The sequence below is a fragment of the Armigeres subalbatus genome, chromosome 2 (genome assembly GCF_024139115.2).
Source record: "Armigeres subalbatus isolate Guangzhou_Male chromosome 2, GZ_Asu_2, whole genome shotgun sequence".
Taxonomy (NCBI): domain Eukaryota; kingdom Metazoa; phylum Arthropoda; class Insecta; order Diptera; family Culicidae; genus Armigeres; species Armigeres subalbatus.
In genome coordinates, this window is record NC_085140.1 from 377,132,842 (window position 1) to 377,143,753 (window position 10,912).

The following is a 10,912-nucleotide window of genomic DNA, read 5'->3' on the forward strand; positions in this document are numbered from 1 at the left end:
AAGTTGAAAAGAAAAACATTGGAAACAGATTTATCACTATTTTGAGACTTATAGTTACCACAAATCTCAAATATAACTCGTTTATAACCGTTTATATTATTTTTCTAATATTCAGATGTTGCATGTGTTACTTGGGTATAAAGTCGAACATACAATCAGGGACTCCACGACACCACCCAAAATGCCATTGCCCCGAATGCCACTACCCCGAATGAGTCACTATCCCGAATGCCGTAACCCCTAATGGGACACTACTCCGAATGAACCAGTACTCCGAATCAGTCACTATTTCAAGTTTATGCTTCATATCAATAAAAGAATGTTTCTCGATAATAAAAGTTTATTCAGAATTGAATGAACAATAGTTTTCCCTTCGCCTGGTACTTTTAAAATGCAATATAGAACTGAGTATACTTACTTCGTAGCATCTCGTTCCACTTCGTATGGCACCCTTCAAGAGTCCTGAAGGATAGGGAAGAGATTATGTATCACGTTCTCATGCACAATGCAGATAGGAAATTTGGTTCGATCGGATGAAAGTTAGACCGTCTGTGGGCAAGTTGTACGACGGCTGGACAGTACAACTTGCCCACAGACGGTCCGACTCTACTCCGACCGAACCAAATTTCCTGGGGTGGAGTCAAAGTTGTAAAACATTTCGGAGCGTGTATGGGCCCCAAAGAGTGAGTGAGGGAGTAACTGAATTATTAAGAGTGAGTAACAGGGAGTGCATGAGTAAAAGTGAGTGAGTGAGTAAGCGAGTAACAGCTAGTAGTTGGTCTGGGTGGAGGGAGTAAGGGAGTGTTTTTTTTATAAAGAAAATCTGTAATTCCGGACGAAAAAAAACTGGTTTCGGAGGCTTTGCTTCGGGTCGTTACGCTCCAACCAAAGTAACCACCGCGATTGTGGACCCTACGAGCGGTTTTCTCGCCATCGGCGTTTCTCGGTAGTCCGCCATTCCGCTGCCGCATAAGTTTTTGCCAGCCATCGCCATTATCCGAATCGGTCATCGAGCCGCCATTGCACCACGGCAAAGTAGATTCCCGCAAACCATCGTCGTTTTCCCAGAGCCGTGATTCCATCGAGCCGCGATTCTGCGGCTACAGAGCTATCTCTCGCAAGCCATCGCCGTTCTTCGACAAGCCACCAGCCAACCACCAACGTGCCGCTACCAAGCTCACTCCTGCCCGCCCACGCTACTTCACGCCGTCATTATTCTTCGATTGATCACCAATTGGCCGTCGTCAAACCCGTTTTGGCGCGCCACTGCTGATTTGCACTACGGTCTTCGATATTTTCCCTCACCGTATCCGTGTCACATGAAGACACTATCCGGCCGTCGTCGAGCCGCCATTCAGACTCCACCAAGCCTACCGGTCCGCGGAGTCCGCCGCGCTATCGCAGTGACGTTGCCATACCCGTAGCCAGCGGATAAACAACCTAAAAGGTAACGCAATATTTTTTATTTAGAACCACCCCACCGAAAACTCTCCCTTCCAAGCAACGCCCTGGGACCCGGAAGAAAAGAGGTCTTGTGTGCCCACCCCAAAAGCTGCCGTTGGCTCTAGACCAGCAGCTTGGGGCTTATGCCCGTCCCTTCTAGAACGATGTATGCGGAGTGCGAAGCAAGAAACGTAAAGTAAGAAGTGAATTTGAAGACGTGCGTAAGAATAAGAGAGAACTAAGAGATGTAAGCCATGTTAGTAAACGACTGAATTTCAATGAACTGGATGGGTTTATTTTCGGCTTGCAGTCTTTATGATGAGCTGAATGATTTTTATGTAATCATCGCCATGATGACGATGATTACATAAAAATCATTCAGCTCATCATAAAGACTGCAAGCCGAAAATAAACCCTTCCAGTTAAGAGATGTAAGAATTGACAAAAAGTGGAAGTTAGAAATAAAAAGTGAGTAGTTGTAAGGTAGACCTGTGTACCGCTATAAAAAAAATTACCACGCTGCCGATTTGTTTACCACGATGATGGCTATGCAATTTATTTTGTGGCTAAGGGGTTCCGTAAATTATCTTCAAGAATGAAGCACATATCGCAATTATCGAGTTGAAATTTTGCAGGATGGTGGCCGCGGAAGGGCCGTTTGGCCAAACAGACCATTTTAGGCCGAAAGTCATTTAGCCGAAAATGTCATTTGGGCGAAAAGGTCCTTTGACCGAATTGCCATTTGGCCGAAAAGGTAATTTGGCCGGATAGGTTACACTAGTCAACAGTGTTTTACTCCCTTCAACCATTTTCAGTGTACTTGAAAGATTTTTCTGAATTCAGTCATGTACTCAGATTTTTTTGTAACACGTCCAGTTTTTGAGAAAAACGGGTTTAAATTCACAAAACCACGCATTCTTATGGGAATTTGGTTTCTCTGTTTTGTAAAGCTGTTCTTCGGCTTAAAACTTTGAGAATGAGGTTTGAATTATACAGAAGAAATCGTACAAGATCCAAGTAAGTTGATGAATCTTATTTGACACGTTCATTTGTTGTGAAAAATGGAATTTATTTCACAAAAGTACGTATTTTCAAAGAAATTTGGTTTCTCTGGTCTGTCAAATTCAATTTTGGCTTTGCACTTTGAGAATTAGATTTGAATATCGTAGAATAGGCATTGCATGATACATGTGGGTTGTTTGATTTTATTTGTTGTGAAAAACGGAATTTATTTCACAAAAGTACGTATTTTCATAGAAATTTGTTTTCTCTTCTCTGCAAAGCTAAATTTTGGCTCCTCATTTCTAGAATAAAGTTCGATAAAGTTAATTCACAAAAGTACGTATTTTCATAGAAATTCGGCTCTGTTCTGTAAAGCCAAAAAATCCGTTTCAAATCAATGCGCCAAATGTCATCCAACCAATCATATGCAAGGCCTATTCTACAAAATTCAAACTTTTATCTAAAAGTGAGGAGCCGAAATTCAGCTTTACAGGGCAGAGAATCCAAATTTATATAAAAATACGAACCTTTGTGAATTAAATTCCGTTTTTCACAACAAATAAACGTGCCAAATGAAATCCAACAACTCACACGCATTCTACAAAGCTCATTCAAAGTGAGAAGCCGATATTCAGCTTTGCAGAAGAGAGAAACCAAATTTCTATGAAAATACGTACTTTTGTGAATTAAATTCCGTTTTTCACAACAAATGAACGTGCCAAAAGAAACCTAACAACCCACATGCATTCTACAAGGCCCATTCTACAAAATTCAAACTTTATTCTAAAAGTGAGGAGCCGAAATCAAACTTCTACGAAAATACGTAGTTTTGTGAATTATAATGCGTTTATTTAAAAAACTGGACGTGTTACAGAAAATCTAAATACGTACCTGAATTCAGCGTAAAAAAAAAATCTATTGAGTACATTGAAAATGGTTAAAGGGAGCAAAAAAAGTTCAATTTTGTTGGATAGTGTTATTTGGCCGAATAAGTCATTTGACCGAAAAAGTCATTTGGCTGAAAAGGTCTTGTGTCAGAATCGCTATTTTTCCGAAAAGGTCATTTGGCCGAAGAGTTCATTTGACCGAATAGGTCATTTTCCCGAATAGGCCATTTGGCCGAATAGGTCTTTCGGCTAAATGTGTCATTTGACGTCCCACATCTGACTTATGACTGAGAAAAGTTAGAAATAAGAAGTAAGAAGTAATGAGTAGACGGACAGGCGTCTACCTTCTCATTTTGCTATTCGCACTTTACGCAGTGAGAAGTGATAAGTGAGAAATGAGGGGTGAGAAGTGAGAAAAGAAACATCTCACTTCGCATTCCTCGTTTCTAACTGTAACTGTAACTAACTAACGAAGTGAGTAGTAAGTCCTATTCGACCAAATGACCTATTCGGCCGGATGACCCGTTCGGCCTAGTGGTATTCGCTCATTTTATCCGCAAGATTTCTTGCTACAAAACGTATGCTCGGCCAAACAAGAAAATATTTTTTCTTAAAATATCCAGAATCGTTTATCAGGAATTTAGGAAATTTCTTCTAAAACGCCTTCGGTAAGCCCTACTTTAATTCTTTTGGTATTTTAGCCTGAAATTATTCCAGATGTTTTTTATTGGAAATTAAATAAGTTTTTTTTAATTCCTCATGAATTTTTTTTTTAAAATACGTCTTCTTATAAAACTCTTCTTGGAATTTCATCAGGAACTCCTTCAAGTATTCCTTTGAGGATCCATCTGAAATTTCTTTCAGAATTTATTCAAAAAATTCCTTATTTCCAGCATGGTTATTGAAAAAGTCGTATTTCCAAATGTGAGACTCTCTTTCATTGCGCTCTCTTCACAAATATCGGAGCTAGTTTTGCATTTATTACAATATTTCTACATCAACACGCTAGACAAAGCTATTTGCTTCAGATCTCCGAGAAAAAATCCGATGTAAATGTTAGTATGCCTTCGTAATACATACCTCGATAGCACGTACCCTCGATAGTGCATACCCTCGATTGTACGTACGTTTTACCTCGATAGTACGTAGATATTTTTTTTCGTTCGATTTTCTGTACGATTTTAGTAAAAATTTGAAAATGCTTTGATCATGGCACATGCGGGGGTCCTTCATATGTTACGTAATAATTTCACAACTGATTTAAACACCATCGTGAGCTTATAATGAATGTAGTAGCAAAACTTTGAAAAAGCAGCGTGTCATAAATGTTTGCCAGTCTTACGTAACACATATAAGACTATCATTTTAAACAATTGAAGCAACATCTGAAACAGCTGAGCGATCCGAGGCGCGACCAAGCCCTCATAAAGCAGAATATCAGCAAGAGGAATTCTTTTGTCTCGGACGCGTTCGCACACGCACTCGCGTGAGGATGTCATCGGCATAAGAGTGTTATCAGCAATAATTGAAATTTTATGGGTATGATTTTCTTAGAAAGCAGATTAGCTATCCACTTAATAATTATTATGTTTATGAATTATTTTGTCCAACAAGGAAATTAGTTCCATTTATAGAATCCTTCCCCGTGCATTAGTTCACCCGATATACCAGAAAATTTTCCCCCGAGGAGTAAATTAGTTCCATCATGGAAATAGTCAATCATAAAATTGAATTTTCGGCAAGATATTTTACTGATCTATAAGTTTACTATAAGTTTAGTTCTATTCTATCCATTTGTCGGTAACAATTTTCCTTCTTGAGAAACAAATTAGGTCGATAAAAATATTTAGTAACAATTATGTCTCCCCCCTCGTATTTTTTGGCCCAAAAAAAATATTTTGAGGGGGCAGCAAAAAAAAAAATCGGGCGATTTTGAGATTTTTCAAAACATTGTTTAACAAATCTGAGGAGTTTTGTTGATTTCTTCCATTTCAATATTTATTTTTTATTGTCCCCCCCCCCTTGACCTTTCCAAGACTTGTAGGACATAATTTAAATTAAATATTTGTAACGGCCGTAGCAGCGTTACTAAAATAAGAAAAAAATTTAGTCGAAAATCTCCTCTGAGACGTCTCACTGGGATTTCCGAAGAAGTTTATCCTGGAACAGTAGTTTCTCCCATGGGTTCTTCCTGGGATACCTTGGTAGTTTGGTCGAAAATTCCATACATGATTTAACTTGATATTCTATCTAGATCTGTACGTCGATTGAAATTTTATCGACGGTGAGGCGTGATAGATCATTTTCAGCCAGTGGCAGTGGCGTAGTGGTGATTGGCGGCGGCGTGAGTCAGCGTGAATCAATTTCGTGTATTGCAAGTTTTCCTGAATTTATCTGGATGTTCCTCCAGGAATTCTTCCGAAAGTTTCTCCGGGACTTCCTAAGGGAGTTTTTCCAGATATTTCTCTGAAAGTTCCTCCAGGAATTCCTCCGTAAGTTCCTCTAGGAATTTCTCCGCGAATTTTTACGAAATTCCTCCAAACATCCATCTTAAATTATAGCCAAATATTTCTTCGTTAATCCTTCCAAATATACTTTCTAAAGTCCATTGTTTTCTCGGTAATTTCTTCAGTAATTCACTTAGGAATTCTCTAAGAAATTTCCACATCCCCTTTCCCAGAACTTCCACCAGAAAATCATTCAGAAATTCACATGTAAAATCCTCCGGGCATTCTTTCTGGAGTTACTCCAGAAATTCCATCAAGATCTCTCCATTAATTACTTCGAGGTCTTTCCGGAAATTCTCATTGAATTTCTTCAGAAACTCACGTGGAAGCCCTTGAATCTCACGCCCGGGAATTCTTCCGGCAATTCTTCCAAGCACTCTGCCGGAAAAATGTTCCCGTTTTATTTTCTTCGGGAATTCTCTTGGAAATTCCTTGCAAATTCGTCTGCAAATTCATCTGGCTACAAAAATCAAATTTCGTCAAAACCAGTGCTGGAAATACTCGCTTCACGAGTAAGAAAAGAGTGTAATTGGGCCTACCAGAAATGCCATACTCGCGCGAGCCTACTGCCTGCATTTATCTAGCGCTTGCTTTGTTCGCGAGTAGGGGAGGCCCCACAACGCCCCAATGCACAAAACAGTATTTTGCACAAAACAAAACGTATTGTGAACCAGTTTCACAGATTTCCACCACTGGTCAAAACTCTTTCGCAATTACCTACAAAAATTCCCCTTGAAATTCATCTGGAAATTATTTGAGGGATTCTCCTGGAACATCCTGCAGCCATTCTCAAAATTTCTACGGTACTTCTATAAAAAAATCATCCAAAATGCCCTTCAGTATTTTCCGAGAATTTTTTCCAGGAATTCGCAGCAATATCTTAAAACAACAACCCCGAAAATTCTTCGAGAAACTCTCCCACCTTTATTCCAGAAATTCCTTCATGTATTCTCCCAAAAAATCCGCCAATTATTTTCCCCGTGTAAAAAAAGAATTGGGTGTTATTTCTTTTTCGACATTTTCGAGAAATTTCCCGGATATTCCAGATATTCCCGGAAAAATTCCGAAGCATTGTCTGTGAAAAATCTTGGAGAAGTTTTTGTGGTTCATAGGAGGAGAATTTCTAAAATATTTTCCAGAGGAGTTTCGCGAGATTTTTGAAGAAATTTTAGAGAGAAATCATGAGTAAACTGGAGAAATTTCGAAAGGAATTCAAATGACATTAAATGATGAGTTCTCAGCGAAATTTCTGGAGAAACTTCCAAAATATTTTCAAAGGAATTCCTGAAATTATTGCTGGTATATATTTGGAACAATCCTAGAAAAAAAATCGAAAAGAATTAACGAGGTAGCTTCTTGACTTCACTACTAGAAGTTTCTGACCGCCCCGCCCATAGACATTTTTAAAGGAATTTGTAGAGGCAGTTCCAGTGGAATTTCGAATTCGTTATTCCTTCTTATTTCTCTACTTTCTTTCTACTACATTATTTCATTTTTCTATCCTCATTATGTTTCCTTGTTGTTTCTTTTTTCCGTTCATTCTTCTTTCATCCATGTTTATTGTTATTTCTTTCATCTTCTTTTTTTTCTTAAGTTTTTTTTTCTCAATTTTAGCTTTCAATTCTCTTCAAGACTACGAAGCCAAATATTTCCCAAATAAGCTTAATACTACAGGAGACTGAAAAAGATTTTTTTTTAAATATATCGATTTACCCTCTTATTTTCAAAAATTGTTCCTTCTTCTTTCTTTTTTCTTCCTTCTTGCATCTCAATTCTTCCCAAGCGGGCTTGATAGTCATATGGCTACTGCTTCTGCCTCATACGCAGGAGGTCGTGGGTTCGATCTAAGGTCCGTTCCGTTCTCCTACTTTGTATCTTTCTCTTTATTTCTCATGTTCTAGCAATCGCTAGAACTGAAAATGGACTTCCATACCGTTTCCATTACTATTCCTATACCTTCAACTTGAGTATTCTAACAGTCATCTGGTAGAATTGGAAATGAACTCATAGAGCTCGTTTCCTACATCTAATTAGAAATTCCATCAGTTACCTTCTCCTATCACATTGGCAGCTCGTTAACCAAGACGGACCACTGCCTCTCGAACCTAATCCAAAACAATTCCAACAAATTCCGCATGAACTCGTGGCAAGTGCAGAGGTATATTCGGCTTGCAGTGCATCATCATTTCCTCCCCTTCCCTACATTGACTTGCATTCTGACGTGGCAGGCGCCAGTATGACCTAACAAATGAGATCACCAGTACTTGTACATTGAAGATGTGTGCTAATCCCAAGCAAACATCTGTTGGTTCCCTGTGCAAGAACAGCTGATCTGGTCATAATGGAGTAGCAACTACGAGCAGTCAATCAAGCTCAAGCTCAAACTCATGCTTCTCAATTCTTCCCATTTCCATTTTCCATCTTACTTACTTTTTTTTCTTCTGTTTTTAATTATTATTTACCTCTTTCTTCTTCTTTTTCTCTTTAACATTTTTCGTATTATTTATTTTTGTTTTGTAATGTGATGTAAATTTTATGTAGAGAGCATGAGGACAAATCTGCAAACAGACGCCTGAAATTATCACTCAGGGAGCGAGGTTGACGGAATGCCGAATCACTAAACCCACTCAAGTAACGGAAGCTTACTTAAGTTACCCTCTTTTCTAATACCCGAATCCTCCCAGGACTTTCTTATAGTATTACTTCTGTAGGCTACCCAAGTAACATTTCAAGTTTTATTCCGCTCTAGGAATGGTTTTCAAGATCAATTTATAAGATCTAACAATAAAACCGAATAATACACGGCAACCTTCTGATGACCACTATAAGAGTAAGATATTGCCAAGTGGCCCTCTCCAGATAACCACTATAAACCTATTATAAGAGCATTCAGAAACCCTTTTTAAACCACCCGCAAAAAAAGGGAATTTGGCTGCGGCAGCTGTCAAAATGTTGCTTTGAAAAAAGAGAAACAAAACTTTGCAGGAAAATAATAACAAAATGGATTTTTGATGAAAATTATTATGACAACAAATTATTATTTTTTTTCAGGTTCTTTTTTCGATTAAAGTACTATTGAAAAGAAGTGCGCGTCCGATTTTATGGGCAAAGCTGGTGAAAAAATAAGCTTGAACACCACGCGCCGGCAATATAACGTAGTTCAGGGAAATAAATCGAAAATATTTATTACCACAACATCTAGCATGTCCACTAAATCGATTAGTACTTTTGCCCAAATTATTAATAAATAAAATTATGTATCAGATAAAGTATGATACGCGGTAAAAATGTCGTTAAATCATTAATTCCAGTGATATATTTCACTGAATGCGAAATGCTACTCCATTTTCAAAATGGCCATCATGGAATATGATCAGATTTTTTTTTGCTTTTATTAAACACCGTCATAAACTCTTCGCAATGCAAACATTCTTATGGGAGTAATTCATTTGACCACATTATGACCAAAAATTGGAGCTTTATTCGAGTGTTGAAAGTAGGATTTATTACGCTCTTCATCACAACCATAGATATGTTTATTTGGCCAATAGGCATTTGACGTTTGAATCTTTTTCCAGTAGATTTATGAGAGGCCAATAAAACTGAGCAATTAGCTTGGTGATTGCTGTCATAAGTTCGCAATAAGAATTAGATAAAGCCAAGAAGCTTGGAAATTGTTACTTGGGTAGGCAGTATTGAACGTACTCCTCCCAAAACTACACATGACGTACACAAGTGCACGTATGCGCCTCAACTTTCCATGTACTCCCCATGCACCACCTGTGCACAAAGACACACTGGCACCACATGTGCCCCAACACTCACCCATCTGAGTCGCTGGGATCCCCAACAAATAAAAGGCCGGGTAACTTGCAGAAGGTACCCCGAGTTGGCATCTCACGAGCCAGTTGGTCCTCAATCAGTGTGGTAATAATCTGTCCTGCACCGGAGTGATACGCCTTGTCTACCAAGCCTAAGGTGATCCTAGGTTAGTGACTCCTATGCCACTCCTACCAGAGGCAGACCCTTTCACGTCTCCTACTTCTGAGGTACCGCAGAATCATCAACCCCCCTGATAAGCATAGCGGTACTTTCGTGTCCCCTAATTCTGAGGTACCACAGAGGTATCTTACCTCCGAAACTCTTGCCAAGCCTAGTGGCCAAATCGTCTGTGATACCAGTTTACCAAAAGCTCTGTAACACGATGGATAACACGATTTAGGAAGGATTACCGGAAACTTCGCGTCATACGTAGCCAATTGAGAAGCTTCTGTCCTGCATTCCATGCGAATCACCCCGAAATCATCCAGAAATGGAGATAATTGACAAAGTACGCTGCTTTTGTCTTTCGCCTGTGCTAGCCGCCATAACGCTCTTTCTGCTCGAATAAGATCCTTTTGCTGTATGCTACCACCGGCCGGCTTTTCATCTTGTTTGCCTAACATTGCGCAACGATCTACAAACGAATAAACATATGCTGTAGGGCGGAGCATTCGTTCCCATTTAGAGAACCGCTGGCAGTCGATTAATGGTTGTACCAACTGCACACGATGTATGTGGATAGCACGAATTTCTTCATTAGTATTTGGTAACGGCGCATTTTGCTGTGGCCATTCACTCTCCGGTCGAAGCAAGAAATCAGGTCCAGTAAACCAACGGCTATCAGGATGGAAACATGGACCTTTACCCCATTTTGTGGCCTCGTCCGCAACGTTGAGTTTGGTGGGAATCCAACGCCATTCCTCTGCTTGTGTATCTTCTGAGATTTCACCTATGCAAACTGCTACATATTGACGATACTTCCTAGCATCTGAACTTATCCATGAAAGGACGGTTCTGGAATCACTCCACAGAAATCTGCGACTGGTGGGAAGTGTGTGATAATCTGCGATAGACTTTGCTATGCGGCTTCAATAACCGCCGCTTGGAGCTCTAATCGGGGATTGACAGCGGCTTTAAAGCAGTGTAGAGAAATGAGTGAGCATCGCTAGAAACTTGCCCACGCACTCGCGAGTTTCAGTATTCCAATTCAAACTCACTGTGAGTATACTCACGCGTCAGTTTGAACTGTAA